The sequence below is a fragment of the Chelonia mydas genome, chromosome 1 (genome assembly GCF_015237465.2).
Source record: "Chelonia mydas isolate rCheMyd1 chromosome 1, rCheMyd1.pri.v2, whole genome shotgun sequence".
NCBI lineage: Eukaryota > Metazoa > Chordata > Testudines > Cheloniidae > Chelonia > Chelonia mydas.
In genome coordinates, this window is record NC_057849.1 from 99,394,411 (window position 1) to 99,416,433 (window position 22,023).

Here is a 22,023-nt window from a genome sequence, read left to right on the forward strand (position 1 = left end):
ATACTTTCCTCATCTGTTTTGTTTAAAGTTAATAAAAATCAGTGACCTTCCCCCATTCACATACATTTATTTAACGTAGGTGTTGTATACTTTAGTTAGAATAATTTTGAATGGTATTTAAAAACATGAGAAACCTTTGCTGCATGAAAATCCTAATGCTTTTGTTACTAGTGTGTGGCATACCGGCACTTTCATTTCAGCTGCTGTGAGGAATGTCTTATTAAAATAGATGTTTTCTAGTATGTGACCTTTTCAAATAACATTTTACATTTTACTTAACATTCGTGAACAGTTGAAAGCCTACCATTTACATTATATGTCTGTCCCATTTAATTTCCTCACTCCTCTTCAGTCTCGAAACTATTAGGAATCAGCTCCGAAGGAGAGCCTGCTCTCTTAATGCGATGCAAAAACGCAATGGGACCTTCTCAGAAAGACAATCTATCCGTAGGCAGATGGAGATATATAAAATCAGTGACAACCAGATAAACGTGGGGTGGCTTGTACTGCCAACTTCTGCTCTAGAGGATTCTCGTTAGGAAAGGCTGTTTCTGAGGGTTCTGTTACCCTAAGCCAGCTGGCAAATGTTCACTCATATTCACCCTCTTAGTTATTGCCCCTGTTCTGATTTTGATCTAGCTGGTCCTGCTGAGGACAGACGTACCTGAAAATAACTGGAAGGAAAACACACTTGGTCTGAATTTTAGTCACCCTTTGGGAATGGGAAATTTGGGGGGTGGCTTCTTTTGATCCGATCCTTGCACCATCTGTAGCTAAAAATGTACCATAATGAACAATGCTGTCGTGGCAGGTGGGTGGACTCACTAGGTGACCTCAGTAGTTACTCCATATCTAATTTCTATGCAGAATAGGAGGGGACAGCTTTGCCTAACCTGATTCTCCAACACCCTGTCAGATAAGGAAAAGGAAGGGGCTGATATTTTACAACTGGCTTTTGTCCTGCTGGATGACCTGTGGGGTGGGATATTGTCTCACTTCTTGTGCCTGAATGTATTATTTAATGCTGTCAGGTATGGCAGCATAACCAGAAGTTACATGTCCTTTAAGAATGCAGGCAGGAGTTAGCAAAGTAAAGCATGTTCTCCTCATCCAAGTGACGCCAACCTGCTCCATACAGGTTAGTTCAATAGAGGAGTTCCCTGGCTCATGAAGTAATGGAAAGGTCTCAAAGAAGTTGAATATTTATTTATTTTGACTTATGGCCATTAAAATGTCACCTATGCCAAATTCTAGCACCTTAAACTTAACATTAAGAAAACCCAGTGGGAGGGGGTCACATTGTACCTGTGAGGAAGATGGCTACCTAGTCCCAGACCTCCTCACTCCCCACATATCAATCCATCGTTAATAATTACTTTCCTAGCAAATTGGCAATAAGTTTCTGTCATAAAAGTTTAAACTAAATCCCCTGATAAACGTTGAACAGTTGAATATAGATTCCAATGAAAAAATGGGGCAGGGGAGGGCAACAGAAGACCTAAGCCTGAACCATTTAAACAGCTGAAGGGGGAGATCACAAGGCTACAGCAGAACCTAGCCCAGGATATTGCAGCACTGTAAGAATTCCTCACAGACCGACTGGATTCAATCTCAAAAGACATTCGTGGCCTCTCTAAAGATGTATGTGATGTAAAATCCTGACCGGCTCCCTTGGAAAATGAGCTACAAAAGACTGCCATTGACACTAGTGAAATTAAAGAAGAAACTGCCTCCTTAAAGCTTAGACTAGACAAACTGGGAGAAAAACAGGATGACTTAGAAAATAGCTCTCAAAGAAACAACGTTTGCCTCTTGGGCATTGCTGAGGGTCTAAAGGGGAAGGATATTATCAGCTTTCTTCAGAAGCTGCTCCCTGACATACTTAAATTGGACCCCCAGCTGCCCCCAATAGATATTGAAAAGGCTTGTTGAATGCCTGGTACTAGAAGGCAGGAGTCTGGCAAGCCCAGAACCATCATCTTCAAGCTGCTGAAGTTCAGTGATAAAGTAACGTTAATGAATTCTGCTAGAAAAGCTGAAACCCTGATGTACAAAGGCCACAACATTTCTCTTTTTTCTGATTTCTCAGCTGAGCTTAACAAAAAGAGAGCTGCATTCAATGGCATAAAGCAAATCCTGAGGGGGACCAAAGTCAGATACAACATGAAATACCCATCTACCCTCATTATGGATTTAGCAGGCTCCACAAGATTTTGCAAGACCCCCTCTGAAGCTTGACAAACACTTCAAAGACTGAGACCAGATTTGACCAAAAATAGCAGAATGGTTTTATCACAAAAAGCATCCCTCAACAAGTTTAAAAATCAGTTTGTTTTCCTATGTATCCTTATAGATATGGTAATATTTGCTTATATAATCTTCCAGCTCCTAACAGCTAACCAGCTAGACTGAACTCTTCTGTTATCTACTTTGGAACTGAGTAATAACAACTGTATAACCCCGCTATGCATTGAGTAACCGTTTAACAGTAAACTGGGGTTTATAGCACCATCTACTGACTGAAGTATTATCTGCACTAATCATCACAACATGCACTGCTAGACAGAATATCTTTGCTAGCTCTGCCTCTCATGGATCGTGTTATAGTGACCGAAGTTCCTTGGACCAGTCAATACTCCTGATGTGTAAAGTAGACTATATCCTAAACCTTAAATACCAGTTATTCAAATAAATACTTAAATACTAGTTATTCAATTTATGCAGGGCATTTCACATACTATGAATGTGCTATTTTATATTGTTATATTTTTCATATTTAGATTTTGTACTAATTTATATTTGATTTAGCAAATCTATTGTAAATTTACATGTGATGAGTCTATATATGTGTATGCATAAAATCTATAGGTAGGAATATATTATATATATTCTAGAATAGCCAATCGTATTTACAGGGTAATATTTGACGTAAAATATTTTTGTATTTAGAGCTGTTTAGACTATTATTAGAAAATATAGGAGGGGAGGAATGGATTAAACTGATGCCAGCAGGGATCTGAATGTGCCCACACTGCTTGTTTTACGTCTGTTAATTTTTTTTTGTTTTGTGTTACAAATATACTTTGGAAGACACATGATATTTAACTGTAGATCTCTTTGTACACCTGATACTCTTAAAGGCTCAACTGAAGGCATAAATTCACCAAAACTAACCAGTATCTAATATGTATAAATACAGACTATATCCTAGAGATATAGTTTTACAATATCAGTGGGGAAATATGTATCTTTAGAATAAGGTTACATGTCTTAATACAGTAGAACCTCAGAGTTACAAACACTTCTGGAATGGAGGTTGTTCGTAGCTCTGAACAAAACATTATGACTGTTCTTTCAAAAGTTTACAACTGAAATTGACTTAATACAGTTTTGAAACATTACTCTGCGGAAGAAAAATTCAGCTTTTAACCACCTTCATTTAAATGAAACAAGCACAGAAACAGTTTCCTTACCTTGTCAAATCTTTTTTTTAAACTTTTCCCTTTGTATTTTAGTAGTTTACGTTTAACACAATACTGCAGAGCAGGGGTGGCCAGCCTGAGCCTGAGAAGGAGCCAGAATTTACCAATGTACATTGCCAAAGAGCCACAGTAATACGTCAGCAGCATCCCCATCAGCTTCCCCCGCTCCGCTCCCAGAGCCTCCCACCCCTCCCAGCCCTGCCAATCAGTGCTTCCTCCTCCCTGCCTCTCGATCAGCTGTTTCATGGCATGCAGGAGGCTCTGGGGGGAGAGGAGTGAGGACACGGCAGGCTCAGGGGAGGGGGCGGGAAGGGGTGGAGTGGGGGCAGGGCCTGTGGCAGAGCAAGGGGTTGAGCAGTGAGCACCCTCTGGCACATTGGATAGTTGGCGCCTGTAGCTCCAGCCCCAGAGTCGGTGCCTATCCAAGGAGCCGCATATTAACTTCTGAAGAGCCACATGTGGCTCTGGAGCCACAGGTTGGCCACCCCTGCTGTAGTGTATTTGCTCTCTCTTTTTTTTTTTTTTTGTCTCTGTTGCTGTCTGATTGCGTACTTCTGGTTCCCAATGAGGTGTGTGGTTGACTGGTCAGTTCGTAACTCTGGTGCTCGTAACTGAGGTTCTACATTATATCTACCGTATTGCCATGAATTTTCTTAGACTGTGCTGCTGAAATGTGAGGGAACGTAATCAACCTTCACAAAAAATTAAAATACTTAGACACTTCAGATCAAAAAAGTGTCAAGTAGCTTTATTGCAGGAAACTCATCTAGTATTGATGCCAACAGAATCAAGAAGATGTGGGTCGGTGTTGAGTATCATTCATCATTGAATTCTAAGAACAGATGCACATGTATCTTTAACTCATAAAATTATGACTTTTCAATGTATGCAGTCTTAGTCTGATCCTGAAAGAATATACATTCTGCTTGAAGGTTATTTTAATTCAAAAAAGTTAATTCTAGGAAGGTAAATCTGAATTTTTCAAAGATATTGCAGATATTCTAATAAAAAAGACCTTCCTGTAATACTGGAAGGTGATTGGAATACTACACTAGATAGACATCTGGACAAATCCAATTACATGAGACCCAGCTCTCACAGCACAATAAGCCAACCCTCATTATTAATGAATGAACTTGATTTAAATGATATGTGGAGACCAAGACACCTCAGGGAGCGTGACTATACATATTGCTCTACATTACATTCATCTTACTCCAGAACTGACCTTTTTTTTTTGTAGTCAGAACTGATTGCAGGATGCCTAAAAGCAGCTATTGGTGATATATTCATTGCAGATCATGCTCCAATTATTCTTACCAAGGTCATTAAAATCTTCTAGGTGGAAGTTGAACACTCTGCTACTAAAAAATGCAAAGTTTTATTCTACAGTTGATTCAGTCATCTCCAATTTCATACAAGAAAATAAGCACTCATTTACCTCAGATACCATCTTTTGGGAAGTCCTGAAAGGGGTGAATACTTAAAGTATGCCTCCCAAAAGAAGAGAGAAAATTTTCCCTTTGTATTTTTCTGCACCAGGAAATAGATGAATTGCAGAGAAAGTATAAGACTTACCCAAATATTGAAAACCTCCTATGTTCTCTAATAAAGGCCAAATATAAATATCATGAATACTTGTTCACCTTAAGTCAAATGTGCACTCAACAGGGTCACACAAAGATATTATGAATGGGGAGATAAATCAGGAAAACTACTTGTCGGAAGACTTAGGATGGAACTAGGTAACAACAATATTGCTTCCCTATTACAAGAAGATGAGAGTTCCATCTTTGAACCAATAGATATAAATAACCAATTTAAGCAACTCTATCAAGCTTTTACATAAATAAGACAACCAATTTGACTCAGATAAATTTGATCATTTCATCGAGGGCCTGCCTTTTCATACTCTAACTTCAGAACAATATTGTTTATGGACAGAGCTATCCAAAGCAATGCAAGAGGTCAAACAGGCTATAAATATATTGATTCCAGCAAGGCCCCTGAGATGAATGGCTTTCTGACAGATTTCTACAAAACATTTTGTAATCAGCTATCTTGTATTTTTCCAAAGGTCTTCACTGAAACATTCCAAAAAGGAACCATGTCTGATGGCATGAGAACTGGTTTATTTACTTTAATATTAAAGAAGAACAGACAGCTACCTTTTCCATAACTGGTGTTCTTTGGGATGTGTTGTTCATGTCTATTCCACAATAGGTGTGTGTGCTCGCCACATGCACCAGTGCTGGAAGTTTCCCCCCTAGCAGTACCCGTAGGGGGGAGCGCCCCCCTACAACCCATGGAGTGGTGCCTGCCTGGCATGGTATAAGGGGAGCTGCGCGCTCCCCGCACCCTCAGTTCCTTCTTGCCAGACAATTCCGACAGAGGGGAAGGAGGGAGGGATGTGGAATAGACATGAGCAACACAGCTCGAAGAACACCAGTTACGGAAAAGGTAACTTTCTTTTCTTCTTTGAGTGATTGCTCTTGTATATTCCATAATAGGTGATTCCAAGCTATATTTTTTGGAGGTGGGGGGGAGCTCACAAGTTCGCAGGACGGAGGAGAGCCCTGCCGAACCTGGCGTCATCCCTGGTTTGGGGGACGATCGCATAGTGCAAGGTGAACGTGTGAACTGAAGACCACATGGCGGCCCTACAAATGTTCTGGATGGGGACGTGGGCCATGAAGGCAGCCGACAAGGCCTGCGCCCCAGTCGACTGTGCCATCACAATGGGTGGTGGGGGGACACCCGCCAGCTCATAGCAGGAGCAGATGCACAAAGTGATCCAGTTGGAAAGCTGCTGAGTGGAAATCAGCTGGCCCCTCGCACGCTCAGCTGAGGTGACGAACAGTTGCGAGGACTTTCTGAATGGCTTGGTGTGCTCGAGGTAGAAAGCCAGAGCCTGCCGCACATCAAGCGCATGGAGATGGCGCTCCTCACTGGATGTGTGAGGCTTGGGGCAGAGAACCGGCCGAAAAATGTCCTGACCCATGTGGTAGGCGGAGACCACCTTCGGGAGGAACACGGGGTGTGGGCGGAGCTGGACCTTGTCTTTATGAAAGACTATGTACAGCGGCTCGGAAGTCAGGGTCCTGAGCTCTGAGACTCGTCTGGCCAAGGTGATTGCAACCAGGAAGGCCACCTTCCCCGAGAAGTGAGACCAGGAGCACGTGACCAGTGGTTCAAACGGGAGCCTCGTGAGACGAGCCAACAACAGGTTTAGGTCCCACTGCGGGACCGGGGGTCTAGAATATGGAAAAAGACGGTCCAACCCCTTAAGGAACCGGCCAGTCAAGCATGGGAAAATACTGTGTGCCCTTGCACTGACGGATGGAAGGGCGATATGGCTGCCAGGTGCACTTTGACTGAGGAGGGCGTCAGGTCCTGGGCCCTCAGGTGGAGGAGGTAATCAAGGATAAGCTGAATCAGGGCTGTCACCAGTGAGACAACCTGGTCCATCACCCACCTAGAAAACCGGGACCACTTCGCCAAATAAGCGTGGCTGTCTACTTTTGAGGAGGATACGTTGAATCTGTTCTGAGCACGTCCTTTCCTCTCCACCTAACCACTGAGCAGCCACACCATGAGGTGAAGAGCCACCAGGTTGGGGTGGAGGAGGTGGCCCTGGTTCTGAGAGAGCAGTTCCGGGCGGAGTGGCAACAGCCACGGTGGAGCTACTGCCAGGCCCGTGAGGGTCCCGTACCAATGCTGCCTGGGGCACGCCGGGGCAATCAGAAGGATCAAGGCCTTGTCCGTCTTTATATTCTCCAGGACCCTGCTGATTAGATGGAACAGGGGAAAGGCATAGAGAAGCCAGCCTGACCAGGACAGGAGACAGCGCCGCTCCCCAGGCCCCCCCTGGAGCAGAACTGGGGGCATCGCTGGTTCTGCCAAGTCACGAACAGGTCCACCTGGGGAGTTGCCCACCTTCGGAAGAGCTGGTGGGCCACTTCCGGGTGGAGGGACCACTCGTGTTGCGAGGAAAAGTCCCTGCTCAAGCGATCCGCCCTCTCGTTCCGGGCGCCTGGTAGGTGGAAGGCCTTCAGGTGGGTGTCGTGGGCTATACAGAAGTCCCACAGCCTGAGGGCTTCATGGCAGAGGGCAGAGGATCGGGCCCCGCCTCGCCTGTTGATATAGAACATTGAGGCCATGTTTTCCATGAGGACCCTAACTACCTTGCCCTCCAGGTGCGAGCAGAAGGCCATACACACCAGTCGCACCACCTGAGCTCCTTGATGTTTATATGTAAGGTCAGGTCTTGAGCCGACCACAGGCCTTGGGTCTGAAAGTTCCCCACATGGGCCCCCCTACCCAGGTCCAACACATTGGACACCAGCTCCAACAACGAGGCCCTGTCCCTGAATGGGACCCCTTGGAGCATGTTGTTTGCGGCGGACCACCACCGTAGGGAGGTGATCACAGAGTCCGGCACTGTGAGTAACTTGTCCATCCTGTCTGTCACCTGGGAGAACTTCGAGGCCAACCAGAGCTGTAGGGGCCTCATCCTGAGTCTGGCGTAATGGACCATGTACGTGCACACCGACATGTGACCCAAGAGTTGTAGACAAACCCTGGCTGTTGTCACCGGGAACCTTGTGACCGAGTCGATGAGACCTTTCAGGGTCTTGAATCTGTCTGGCGGGAGAGAGGCCCTAGCTGACACTGTGTCCAGGAGCGCCCCGATAAACTCTATGCATTGGACCAGGGCTAACGTGGACTTGGTGTTGTTTACCAACAGGCCCGAGGCAGTGCACGTGGACAGAAGGAGTGCCACATGATCCCTCACCTGCGACCGGGAGGTGCCCTTGACAAGCCAATTGTCCAGATAGGGAAATATCTGGACCCCCCGCCGTCTGAGGTAGGCCGCTACCACCGACATGCATTTTGTAAACACCCTGGGGGCAGTGGACAGACCAAACGGGAGGACAGTGAATTGGTAATGATTCTGTCCCATCATGAAATGGAGGAAGCACCTGTGCCCCTCGAATACGTGGATGTGGAAGTATGCGTCCTGTAGATCGAGGGCAGCGTACCAGTCCCCGGGATCCAGGGAGGGGATGATGGAGGTCAGGGAGACCATGCAGAACTTGAGCTTCACCATGTACTGGTTCAGACCTCTGAGGTCCAGGATGGGCCTGAGCCCCCCTTTGGCCTTCAGGATTAGGAAATAACCGGAGTAATACTTCTTGCCCATGAACTCCTCGGGCACTGCCTCTATCGCTCCTAGACCTAAGAGCCGCCCCACCTCGTGCTCGAGCAGAACTTCATGGGAGGGATTCCTCCAAGGGGGATGGGGATGGGGGGTGGTTGGGCAGGGAGGAAGTAAACTGGAGGGTGTAACCCCGGGAGATGGGGTTGAGAACCCATCGGTCTGAGATTAGCCATGACCATTCCGGAAGGAAAGCTTACAACCGGTTGGAGAAGGGAAGCTTTATTGTGGGTGGATCCCTGATGAGGACTGGTGGGGTGCCCCCGAGTGTCCTGTCAAAAACGCCTTTTCCCCACCTGCTTGACCTTGGAGGACTGCCTCTGAGGGCATCTCTTATAGTCCCGCTGCTTCTTATGGGCGGCCTCGTACTTCGGGAGGGCAGCCTGGGTGGGAGTCTGCTGTGGCTTGAACTTAGGTTTTGCCAGAGCCGGGACATAGAGGCCAAGAGTCTGGAGGGTCGTGCGGGAGTCTTTCATGCCTTACAGCCTTGTATCTGTTTCCTCTGCAAACAGAGCTTTCCCTTCAAATGGAAGATCCTGCATGAAAGACTGCGCCTTGCTGGACAGCCCAGAGATCAGGAGCCATGACGCCCATCTCATGGACACCACGGAGGCCACTGATCTTGTGGCGGTGTCCAGAGCATTCAAGGCTGCCTGCAGGGATGCCCTAGCAGCCACTGCCCCTTCCTCCACTAGCGCCTTAAACTCCTTCCTATCGCGCTCCTGGAGGGAGTCCTCAAACTCGGGCAGGGAGCCCCACAGACTGAATTCATATTGGCCCAGGAGAGCCTGATGGTTTGCCACTCGTAACTGGAAGCTCAAAGATGAATAAACTTTCCTTCTGAAAGAGTCCTGTCTTTGAGAGTCTTTGCTCTTTGGGATCGGGGCTGGCTGACCCTGTTGTTCCCTGAGGTTAACTGACTCGACCACCAGGGAGTTGGGTGCCGGGTGGGTATGCAAGTATTCATGCCCCTTAGCGGGCACAAAGTACTTGCGTTCTGCCTTTTTAGAGATGGGGGCCAACGAGACCGGTGTTTGCCACAGGGTATTTGAAATCTTAACCACCTCTTCATGGAGAGGCCACCCTACCCAGTGGCGATGGGGACAACACATTAAACAGGGAGTCTGAGAGCTCCTCCATCTCTACTGCCTGGAGATGGAGGCTTGCTGCCACCCTCTTTAAGAGTTCTTGGTGGGCCCTGCGGGACAGAGGGGGGTGAGGTCACAATCACCTCCTCTGCGCGGGGCAAAGAGGTCGGTGCAGTGCTCTGGGTGTCGGCCGGCACCGGAGGGTCCACCAACTGGTTGGACTTTGGGCACCTCCTTTCTTGGGGGTCTGGAGAGGAAGGCCGACGGTGCCTCCGAAGCTCTGGCCACTGAGCGAGCTCCCACCAGGGGCTGCACCGGAGGCCACGGTGCCCACTGTTACCATAGGGCCAGCCACGATGCTCGGTGCCACTGCACCTGCCGTGGCACCGGCAGGGCCGGCTGTTAGGGTTGGCTGGCCTGGCCCATTGAAGGACGGCTACGAATGGAGACCGGGCTGGTGTAAGATCTGCTGCTGTCTCTGGACTGGGAGGAGCAGAGGTGCCGGGATCTATGATGGCCACAGGACCGTGATCTCAACAAGGCAGACCGGTACTGGCGGTAACAGCTGCTCCGCGAATGGCCTCGACAGGCAGACCCGCGACAGCGAAACGCCAGCGTTCGACGCACAGGGCTGCGATATCTTGGCAGAGACTTGGAGCGGAGTCCGAGCGGGAACGGCATTGACGACCATGCCATGATTGACTGTGGTACCCTCTCTGAGCCAAGGACCAATGGCGATGCCCACCGCAGTCCTGCCAATATTCGCTCCTTGAGGACGAGTGGTGTTGCGATTCCCGGCTGGCTGGAACCCAGTCAAACAGTCTGGTCGGCATCAAGGGCGATCCACCTGGACTCTGCCCCGAGCGATCACTGGGCGGTGATCGGCGTTGGGAACGTTCCCTCAACCAAGACCAATACCGGGCCGGAGGCGACTGCAGAGATCCCAGTGGCGGCTTGCTTCTGGAGCGCGGGGCTGACATCGGCAGCGCTCCAGGCACCGATATGGACCTAACATCCCGGGCTGCCTGGAGGGCTTCAGGCGTGAATGCCATCCAGACATCCAGAGAGGCCTGTTCCGAAGGGGCCTGGTGAGGATTGAGGACTGCCCGACATGGGCCTAGCCTCTGTCCCAGATTTCCCTTGGTGCCGCTGTGAAGAGGGAGTCTTCCAGGCCCTCTTGGAGTGTCCCGTGGATGAGGAGCGGTGCCGACTGGTCAGTGGCACTGGAGGGTTGCCATGTACCGATGCTGCGGTGCTGGGTACCGGTTCGGAGTGGCATGCCAGGGTCGGGGTCAGCACCGACTCCATCAAAATGGCCCAGAGCCTAATGTCCCTTTCTCTTTTGGTCCGAGGCTTAAACGACTTGCTAATCTTGCACCTTTCGCTGATATGGGTTTCTCCCAAGCAGCACAAACAGTCTGCGTGCAGCTCACTTCTTGGCATAGAACGCCTATAAGAGCCACACGACTTAAACCCCAGGGCATGGGGCATGCCCTGGCCCGGGCTCACTGACTAACTAAACTCACTAAACAGCTAAGTAACTACAGATACTAACGCTGAACGAATGTACAGTTCTGGGGACGAGCTACAGCAAAGCTGGAGCAGAGCAGTTCCGACGCACCTTCACTGGCGGCAAGAAGGAACGGAGGGTGGGGGAAGCAGACAGCTCCCCTTATACCACGCCAGGCAGGCGCCACTCCAGGGGCCACAGGGGGCGCTCCCCCTATGGGTACTGCTAGGGGAAAAACTTCCAGCACCGGTGCACACGGCAAGCACACACAGCTATTGTGGAATACACATGAGCAATCACTCAAAGAAGAATAAAGATGGTTGCAACTGTGGCGACATCTGCCCCATATCTGTATTGAACACAGACTGCAAAATAATTGCAAAGTTTTTAGCATCATGAATCATAGAATCATAGAATATCAGGGTTGGAAGGGATCTCAGGAGGTCATCTAGTTCAACCCCCTGCTCAAAGCAGGACCAATCCCCAACTAAATCATCCCAGACAGGGCTTTGTGAAGCCTGACCTTGAAAACCTCTAAGGAAGGAGATTCCACCACCTCCCTAGGTAACGCATTCCAGTGTTTCACCACCCTCCTAGTGAAAAAGTTTTTCCTAATATCCAACTTAAGCCTCCCACACTGCAACTTGAGACCATTACTCCCTTGTTCTGTCATCTGCTACCACTGAGAACAGTCTAGAGCCATCCTCTTTGGAACCCCCTTTCAGGTAGCTGAAAGCAGCTATCAAATCCTCCCTCATTCTTCTCTTCTGCAGACTAAACAATCCCAATTCCCACAGCCTCTCCTCATAAGTCATGTGTTCCAGTCCCCTAATCATTTTTGTTGCCCTCCGCTGGACTCTTTCCAATTTTTCCACATCCTTCTTGTAGTGTGGGGCCCAAAACTGGACACAGTACTCCAGATGAGGCCTCACCAATGTCTAATAGAGGGGAACGATCACGTCCCTCGATCTGCTGGCAAAGCCTCTACTTATACAGCCCAAAATGCTGTTAGCCTTCCTGGCAACAAGGGCACACTGTTGACTCATATCCACCTTCTCATCCATTGTAACCCCTAGGTCCTGAACACCTGCCTCCCATCAATTATACCTGCAGATCAAGTTGGGTTTATTAAAGGAAGATTGGCTGCTGGTAATACAAGAAAAAATGCTTACTTGATCCAGGAAGCTCAGATGTCAGATGTTCCCTCCATAGCCTTATCTCTAGGTGCAGAGAAAGCCTTTGATAGGGTTGAATGGCCTTGTCTAATCTTTCTTATCTAAAAAAACATGACCTATGAGAAAAGATTGAAAAAAACTGGGTTTGTTTAGTCTGGGGAAGAGAAGACTGAGGGTGGGCGTGATAACAGTTTTCAAGTACATAAAAAGTTGTTACAAGGAAGAGGATAAAAATTGTTCTCAATCTCTGAGGCTAGGACAAAAAGCAATGGGCTTAAATTGCAGCAAGGGAGATTTTGGTTGGACATTAGGAAAAACTTCCTAACTGTCAGGGTGGTTAAGCCCTGGAACAAATTGCCTAGGGAGGTTGTGGACTCTCCATCATCGGAGGTTTTTAAGAGCAGGTTAGACAAAAACCTGTCAGTAATGGTCTAGTTATTAGTCCTGCCTTGAGTGCAGGGGACTCGACTAGATGACCTATTGAGGTTCCTTCCACTCCTACACTTCTGTGATTATATAATTCTATGATTATAGCATTCCCCTCTTACCACAGATTCTGGTAAATAAGAAGAGATAAATGTAGGGCAATAATTTTCTAAGGAGACTAAGTACATACCCCACGTTTAGTGAAATTCAGCATGTATGAAGTCATAGTTGTTTCAGGCTGGTTGGCACTTTGCAATGTGTCCACTAATAGTTTTTTAATAGAATAACACAGGCTGATCTTTAGAAAGTACTGAGCACCTCAGAGGACCAAAAGATCAGACCTACTCCTGGGGAATTCTGCACCACTGCGCAATGCAGAATTTTGCACAAATTAATGTTGTGTGTGCAGAATTTCCTTTCCCCCACAGAAATGGTCTGCAGTGCTGCTAGCGGCCACTAGGGGCCAATGGACTCAGCAGAGCCCAGCTTGCACATAGAAGACACTGCTGAGGGGAGAGAGAGGGAGCTAGAGGGTTCCTGGCAGCTGCAGTTCCCAGCATGCCCTGAGGGAAGGAGAGGACGGTAGGCAGGAAATGCTGTGCAAGCCTGGGACCAAACATCAGGCTATTTCACCCTCTGGATCCCTGGGCTTGGGGCGGGGGGAAGGGGTGTCTGGAGAGGGGGAGGCACAGCTGGTCTCTGGGGGAGGGATGAGGGTTGGGGTGGCTCCACGGTTGGGCTCTGGGGAGAAGCGGGTTCAGGTGTATTGCTGGGTGGTCCCCCCAGGTGGGATCTGGGGGGGTGGGGAAGGGGGCAGAGAAACAGGAACTGTGTTGTCATAGGGATTTCTTGAACTCTCTACTTAAAGGGGAAATTTGTGTGTGTGTCTGTATTGTTACAGACATACTTGCTGACAGGTATTTTGAAAGAAATTACCAAGATAATTGAAACTGGTGTGATTATGTAGTGTTATTTGGACAAATAAAATTTGCAGAATTTTGCAGAATTTTAAAATATTGTGAGCAGAATTTTTAATTATTTGGCATTCCCCCAGGAGCATTCCCTCAGGAGTAATCAGACCCCAGGTGATTTTTTTGTTCAATATATACAGCTGTCTGTATTTTCCAGAGATGCACATATAATAATGAATAATATATTCAGTTAAGTTAGCCACTTTTTCTGCTAGCAGAATAGCCATCAGCAGATCATGCTTTCCTCAAATTTATTCATGATTGGAAAGTATTTGTTGATAGTTTTGGAGCAAACTTTTAAAACTATGGATTGACTGCAAAGAGTTCTCTACAACTACTTGATATTTGAATTGTATTTGTTAGTTGAGATTGGGCAGATAAATACCCTGTTACGGCTTCTGTTCCCTGAGATGAGTGAACAAGCACTTCCGGACCAAACACTTGCACATGCAAATTGAAGACCCCTTATAGAAAATCCTTGTGCATGTGAGACTTTGAAATCTGCCTTCCATGAACATTTATGTTAGTACAACTCAAACACACAAATGTTCACAGCAAAATGGGTACAAGCATTGCTGAAGTAAATTCATTTGACAGTTGCAGTGTGACTTTAGCTTGTCTTAGAATCTTGAGGTAATATTCATAGATTCATAGATATTTAGGTCAGAAGGGACCATTATGATCATCTAGTCTGACCTCCTGCACAACGCAGGCCACAGAATTTCACCCACCATTCCTGCAAAAAACCTCACACCTATATCTGTGTTATTGAAGTCCTCAAATCGTAGTTTAAAGACTTCAAGGAGCAGAGAATCCTCCAGCAAGTGACCCGTGCCCCATGCTACAGAGGAAGGCGAAAAACCTCCAGAGCCTCTTCCAATCTGCCCTGGAGGAAAATTCCTTCCTGACCCCAAATATGGCGATCAGCTAAACCCTGAGCATATGGGCAAGATTCATCAGCCAGATACTACAGAAAATTCTTTTCTGGGTAACTCGGATCCCACCCCATCTAATATCCTATCACAGGCCATTGGGCCTATTTACCATGAATATTTAATTACCAGAACCATGTTATCCCATCATACCATCTCCTCCATAAACTTATCGAGTTTAATCTTAAAGCCAGATAGATCTTTTGCCCCCACTGCCTCCCTTGGAAGGCTATTCCAAAACTTCACTCCTCTGATAGTTAGAAACCTTTGTCTAATTTCTAGTCTAAATTTCCTGGTGGCCAGTTTATATCCATTTGTTCTTGTGTCCACATTGGTACTGAGCTTAAATAATTCCTCTCCCTCTCCGGTATTTATCCCTCTGATATATATAGAGAGAGCAATCATATCTCCCCTCAACTTTCTTTTAGTTAGGCTAAACAAGCCAAGCTCCTTGAGTCTCCTTTCATAAGACAAGTTTTCCATTCCTCGGATCATCCTAGTAGCCCTTCTCTGTACCTGTTCCAGTTTGAATTCATCCTTCTTAAACATGGGAGACCAGAACTGCACACAGTATTCCAGGTGAGGTCTCACCAGTGCCTTGTATAACGGTACTAAAACCTCCTTATCCCTACTGGAAATACCTCTCCTGATGCATCCCAAGACCGCATTAGCTTTTTTCATGGCCGTATCACATTGGCAGCTCATAGTCATCCTATGATCAACCAATACTCCAAGGTCCTTTTCCTCCTCCATTACTTCTAATTGATGCGTCCCTAGCTTATAACTAGAATTCTTGTTATTAATCCCTAAATGCATGACCTTACACTTCTCACTATTAAATTTCATCCTATTACTATTACTCCAGTTTACAAGGTCATCCAGATCCTCCTGTAGGATATCCCTGTCCTTCTCTAAATTGGCAATACCTCCCAGCTTTGTATCATCCGCAAACTTTATTAGCACACTCCCACTTTTTGTGCCAAGGTCAGTAATAAAAAGATTAAATAAGATTGGTCCCAAAACCGATTTTTGAGGAACTCCACTGGTAACCTCCCTCCAGCCTGACAGTTCACCTTTCAGTAGGACCCGTTGTAGTCTTCCCTTTAACCAATTCCTTATCCACCTTTCAATTTTTTTATTGATCCCCATCTTATCCAATTTAACTAATAATTCACGATGTGGCACAGTATCAAATGCCTTACTAAAATCTAGGTAAATTAGATCCACTGCGTTTCCTTTGTCTAAAAAATCTGTTACTTTCTCAAAGAAGGAGATCAGGTTGGTTTGGCAGGATCTACCTTTTGTAAAACCATGTTGTATTTTGTCCCATTTGCCACTGACTTCAATGTCCTTAACTACCTTCTCCTTCAAAATTTTTTCCAAGACCTTGCATACTACAGATGTCAAACTAACAGGCCTATAATTACCCGGATCACTTTTTATTCCTTTCTTAAAAATAGGAACTATGTTAGCAATTCTCCAATCATACAGTGCAACCCCTGAGTTTACAGATTCATTAAAAATTCTTGCTAATGGGCTTGCAATTTCATGTGCCAGTTCCTTTAATATTTTTGGATGAAGATTATCTGGGCCCCCCAATTTAGTCCCATTAAGCTGTTTGAGTTTCGCTTCTACCTCAAATATGGTAATGTCTACCTCCATATCCTCATTCCCATTTGTCATGCTACCATTATCCCTAAGATCCTCTTTAGTCTTATTAAAGATTGAGGCAAAGTATTTGTTTAGATATTGGGCCATGCCTAGATTATCCTTGACCTCCACTCCATCCTCAGTGTTTAGCGGTCCCACTTCTTCTTTCTTTGTTTTCTTCTTATTTATATGACTATAGAACCTTTTACTTTTGGTTTTAATTCCCTTTGCAAGGTCCAACTCTACTTGACTTTTAGCCTGTCTCACTTTATCCCTATATGTTCTGACCTCAGTAAGGTAGCTTTCCTTGCTGATCCCTCCCTTCTTCCACTCCCTGTATGCTTTCTGCTTTTTCTTAATCACCTCTCTGAGATGCTTGCTCATCCAGCTTGGTCTACAACTCCTGCCTATGAATTTTTTCCTCTTTCTTGGAATGCAGGCTTCCGATAGCTTCTGCGGCTTTGATTTAAAATAATCCCAGGCCTCCTCTACCTTTAGATCTATAAATTCTTCAGTCCAATCCACTTCCCTAACTAATTTCCTTAATTTTTGAAAGTCAGCCCTTTTGAAATCAAAAACCCTAGCTGCAGATTTATTTTTGTTAATCCTTCCGTTCAGTTTGAACTGAATTAGCTCATGATCACTTGAGCCAAGACTATCCCCTACAACCATTTCTTCTATGAGGTCCTCGCTACTCACCAAAACCAAATCTAAAATGGCATCCCCTCTAGTCGGTTCAGCAACTACTTGCTGAAGGAATCCATCAGCTATTGCAACTAGGAAAATCTGAGCCCAATTGTTATTACTAGCACTCGTCCTCCAGTCTATATCTGGGAAGTTAAAGTCTCCCATGATCACACAGTTTCCATTAGTATTTACTTTATTAAAAACATTAAAAAGGGCTCTATCCATATCCAAACTAGATCCCGGCAGTCTACAGCACACCCCAAGCACTATCCCAGGGGAGGCTCTAATAGTTTTCTTCCCCAATGTAATTTTTGCCCAGACGAACTCTGTCAGATCCATTTCATTGCTTCTTATTTCTTTACATTCTACCTCATCATTGATATACAATGCTACTCCACCACCTTTACCTTTATTTTGGTCTTTCCTAAACAGCACGTACCCCTCAATACCTGTAGTCCAGTCATGACTACTATTCCACCATGTTTCTGTTATCCCTGTAATATCTGGTTTCACTTCCTGCACCAGCAGCTCTAGTTCCTCCATTTTGTTACCTAGGCTCCTCGCATTAGTGTACAAATATTGTAGGTAACCTCACAGAATATATTCAGAGACATGTACAGAGAGGTACAACAAGTAAATGCTGTTTGTCCTGGGAGAAGTGAGACTTCAGTGGGAGCTCAAGGTGCTCTGTAGCTGACAGGATGAAGCCAAATGTTGATAGTGGATCTTTTCTGCAATCAAGTGAAAATACACCATGGATAGTAGCACCACAGTGGCATTAACCCCATTTCAGTGGTGGAGGATGTGAGTGTATGCAGTGATGAGCTGCCAAAATCTTAACAACGGGTTCCCTCCTCACCCCACGAGGGGGTCGTTGCCCACCCCCACCCCCAGGACTCCTGCCCCATCCAACCCCCCCCCCGTGTTCCTTGACGCCCCCCCCCCAGGACCCCTGACCCATCCACCCTCCTCCCCTGTCCCCTGACTGCCCCCAGAACTGGGCAGGAGGGTCTCGTGGGCCACCGTAGTGGGTGCCCACCCCATCCCTAAGAGCCAGAGGCACCTGCGGGGGGTGAGGTGGGGAGTCCCGGAGGTGCTTACCTGGGGCAGCTCCCAGGAAGCATCCAGCAGGTCCCTCTGGCTCCTAGGGGCGGGAGAGCCCAGATGGGGGGGAGTAGGGGAAGCAGCTGCTCCCCCACTGATCACATCAAAAGTGGCGCCTTAGGTGCCGATTCCCTGGGTGCTCTGGGGCTGGAGCACCCACTGGGAAAATTTGGTGGGTGCAGAGCACCCACTGGCAGCTCCCCACCCTGCACCCGGCCCCAACTCACCTCCGCTCCGCCTCCTCCACTGAACGAGCTGCCCCGCTCTGCTTCTCCGCCCCCCCCCCCCCCCGGCTTCCTGCGAATCAGCTGTTCCACGGGAAGCCGGGGCGGGCGGTGGAGAAGCAGGCGGCGGCTTCACACTCAGGCCGAGGGTGGCGGAGATGAGCTGGGGTGGGGAGCGGTTCCCCTGTGTGGCCCCGCCCGGGTTACCTGCTATGGCGCAGGTGGCCCTCCTCGCGCCCCCTCCCCCCCAGATCACCTCTGCTTCCCTGGGCCTGAGCAGGAAGCTGTGGCCTGCTTCTCAGCCTGCCCCAGCTTCCCGCGCAAACAGCTGATTCGCAGGAAGCCTGGGGGGGGGCGGAGAAGCAGGGCGGGGCGGCGCATTCAGGGGAGGAGGCGGAGACGGAGCGGAGATGAGCTGGGGCCGGAGGTAGGGCAGGGAGCTGCCAGTGGGTGCTCTGCACCCAGCAAATTTTCCCCATGGTTGCTCCAGGGCTGGAGCACCCATGGAGTCAGCGCCTAAGGCTCCACTTTTGTCTGGTTAAATTTAGAAGCCCTTTTAGAACTGGTTGTCCCGTTTACAATCGGTTCTAAAAGGGCTTCTAAATTTAACAACCGGTTCTAGCGAACCGGTGTGAACCAGCTCCAGCTCACCACTGAGTGTATGCACAAAAGGAATCGAGTGTTGACACAAGGGTTAATATTCTTGGGGATTTCAGTTTAATGTCTCCTCCACAGAACCACATCGCTGGTACCATGCTGGGATGCTGACAGATGAAGCACGTCAGTATCTGTGTCCCTTAATATTTCAACCTTTTATCTTCTGGTCCAGTGACAAAAGTGGTGCATACTGAGATACCACCCATACTGTGACAATCGAATTGTTATGTTATGTTTAAAAAATGTCCTGTTGTTTATTGAAATATAACACCACCAGAAATCCAATAGGAATTTGTTGGAATTATTTACTTACCATATAAACACTAGCTTTACTAGCTGTGGTAACAAACCCACATTTCCTCTAAAAGTATCTGTTGGTGATAGGGTCATTTGGATTAAAGTCCTCAAGGAATCTAGAAATCAATATAGAAAAAAGATTAATAAAGGAGGGCTACTGTCCACTTTCAACAGTATCAATATTGAGAAGAAACTATCAGAAAACTTTTCACTGTCACTCACCATTATTAAAGTTTTTATATGATGTCTCAAACTATAAAAGAATAGACAATAAATAGCATACATTAACCATACCAACAGGTCAGTTTATTCATTGTGAATAATATTCATTGCAAATTTAGCCTTTTTATCTCAGAGTAAATCACTAGATTGTGATTCAGTCCTGATATGTAAGAATGTGTTTGTTATTCATAAATGTGTGTGGAATAGATTTAGTTTATGGGATGACTGAGAAATATTAACCTTAGCTATTCACCATTTATTATTTGGGGTGTAAGATTGGTAACTGACATCAGATATTATTGTTCCTGCTTGCTGATTGGATGGCTGAGACATTTTTAAAAAGGAGAATGATCAAGAGTAGATAAATAATTTGTGCTGTCAATTTTTGGGATGAATCAACACATGCTAAAATTAATTACATTTTGAGATTTGCTGTCTTGAACATTTGCACAAATAGCTGGTGCCTATTTGACTGTGTAGACAATGTATCATAGGACCCCCACAAATAATAGGAAGATGAAGTGAATGTACCACTTATTCACAAAAATATTTGAGAATCACTTTTTGCATTATTCACCCAGCAATATTAGCCACACAAACAATGAAAATAATTTTGTTATTAATGTGGTTAGGTTTGAAGAGTCAGACAAAGTAAAAGTGCATTGTCTTTTATCAGAAGCTTTGTGATTTTAAGTGTAGCTCTCAAGAAAAAAAGAAACTGTAGTGATTTATTATTTATATTAAAGGATATTACTTTTGGACTTGCTAAATCCCTACTGTTGTGTTGCAATTGACTATAAGGGAGACTGCATGCTTAACAATGCATACTCTAATTAATCATTTGCCTCTTTATCCATATTTTTGTATGAATCATCGTTATCCCTATTTTAATGACTGAAGATAGAAAAAAATAAAATATCATTAGAGTAGATACAAGTTAAAATTGTTGCTTAATAGGATGTGCTGATAGAAAAGCAGGTCACACAAACTACAAGCGCTTTGAAAAATAATTAATGGTTTGTTTGAAAAACTGCATCGGTTTAATAATTTGTGGCTGAATGCGCTGTATTTTGGAATGACCAATTAGCTGATGGTTAAGTAGAGATATCAGTGTGTGGAGTGTCCTTGCTGAGTGAATGGAGACAGCAGCATCTAAAGGTTAAAAACTGATGCATGAGAACCGGCCAGGAACAATTCACTGCTGAACATGCAGGAGGTCAAGTGTGAAAACAGTTTCCTGCTTATTTTTGTCTCCACGCAGAGGATAAATCAATAACCCAATATAGTGTACACTCCTCAGTAAGAACTAACTGCCCCATTCTGGGCACATTCACACTGGCTTCATGCCCTGCAAATAAAGAATTTTGTTATCCATCAACATGACTTAGGGTCTGAGTGTTATTCCTTTCTTTCGGTGTCTTACTTCATACCTCTAAATAAGTATGAACCAATGTCCACTGCACAGCCCAGAGATGCACAGCAGGTACTCTGCAGCTGCTTGGTCATTAAAAAAAAACCTCTCGAAAATATTATGACTATAGCAGATTCTGTATGCAAAACTGGAACATCTTGGCCTGAGAGGGGCACCAGCAGCAATCCCTTGGCCAGTGTTTTATTGTTCCAGATCTCTGACTGTTGGGGAAAAGCTTGAGAGAGCATGTGGGGGGAAAAAATCACAAAATCCCATTCCTCAGCAGTCATTTCCTTTCACTGCAGGTTGCTTTTCTGTAGCAAACACTGATTTTTTTCCTTTTGTTTCTCTAGGAGCTTTATTCTCCAAGGCTTCACTTGCTTACATGGTACACCAGCACCACCATTAACAGCAACAAAACCACTGATAATAGTCTGGACTAGTTAGCTGCTGCTGTGGGGCTGGCAGAGAAAACACAAGAGCCCAAAAAGGAAGGAGAGGAAGGATGGTCTTGTGGTTAAGGCCCACAGTTGGGATGAGGGAAGCTGAATTCAGTCCTGGGCTTCCTGTGTGGCCTTTGGGTGAATAATTTAAAATGGGGATTTTTCAAAAGTGCTCAGCTCCCATTGAAATCAGTAGGGCTTCATGATGATGCTGCAGTCTGCCCACATGGTTGTCCTCAGAGGACTGGGACCCTACACTCTAAACTAGGGATCTCAAACTCAAATCACCACGAGGGCCACATGAGGACTAGTACATTGGCCCGAGGGCTGCATCACTGTCACCTTTTCATATGAAGATACAAAAGCTCCCCTCTCTGCCCTGGCTCCACTCCACCCCTTCCATGAGGCCCTGCCCCTGCCCCCCTTCTTCCCATCCCTTTCCCGCCCCTAGTCCAACCCCTTCCCCAAATCCCCACCCCTGCCCCTCCTCTTCTCCGCTTCCTCCTCTGAGTGCGCGGCTCACTGC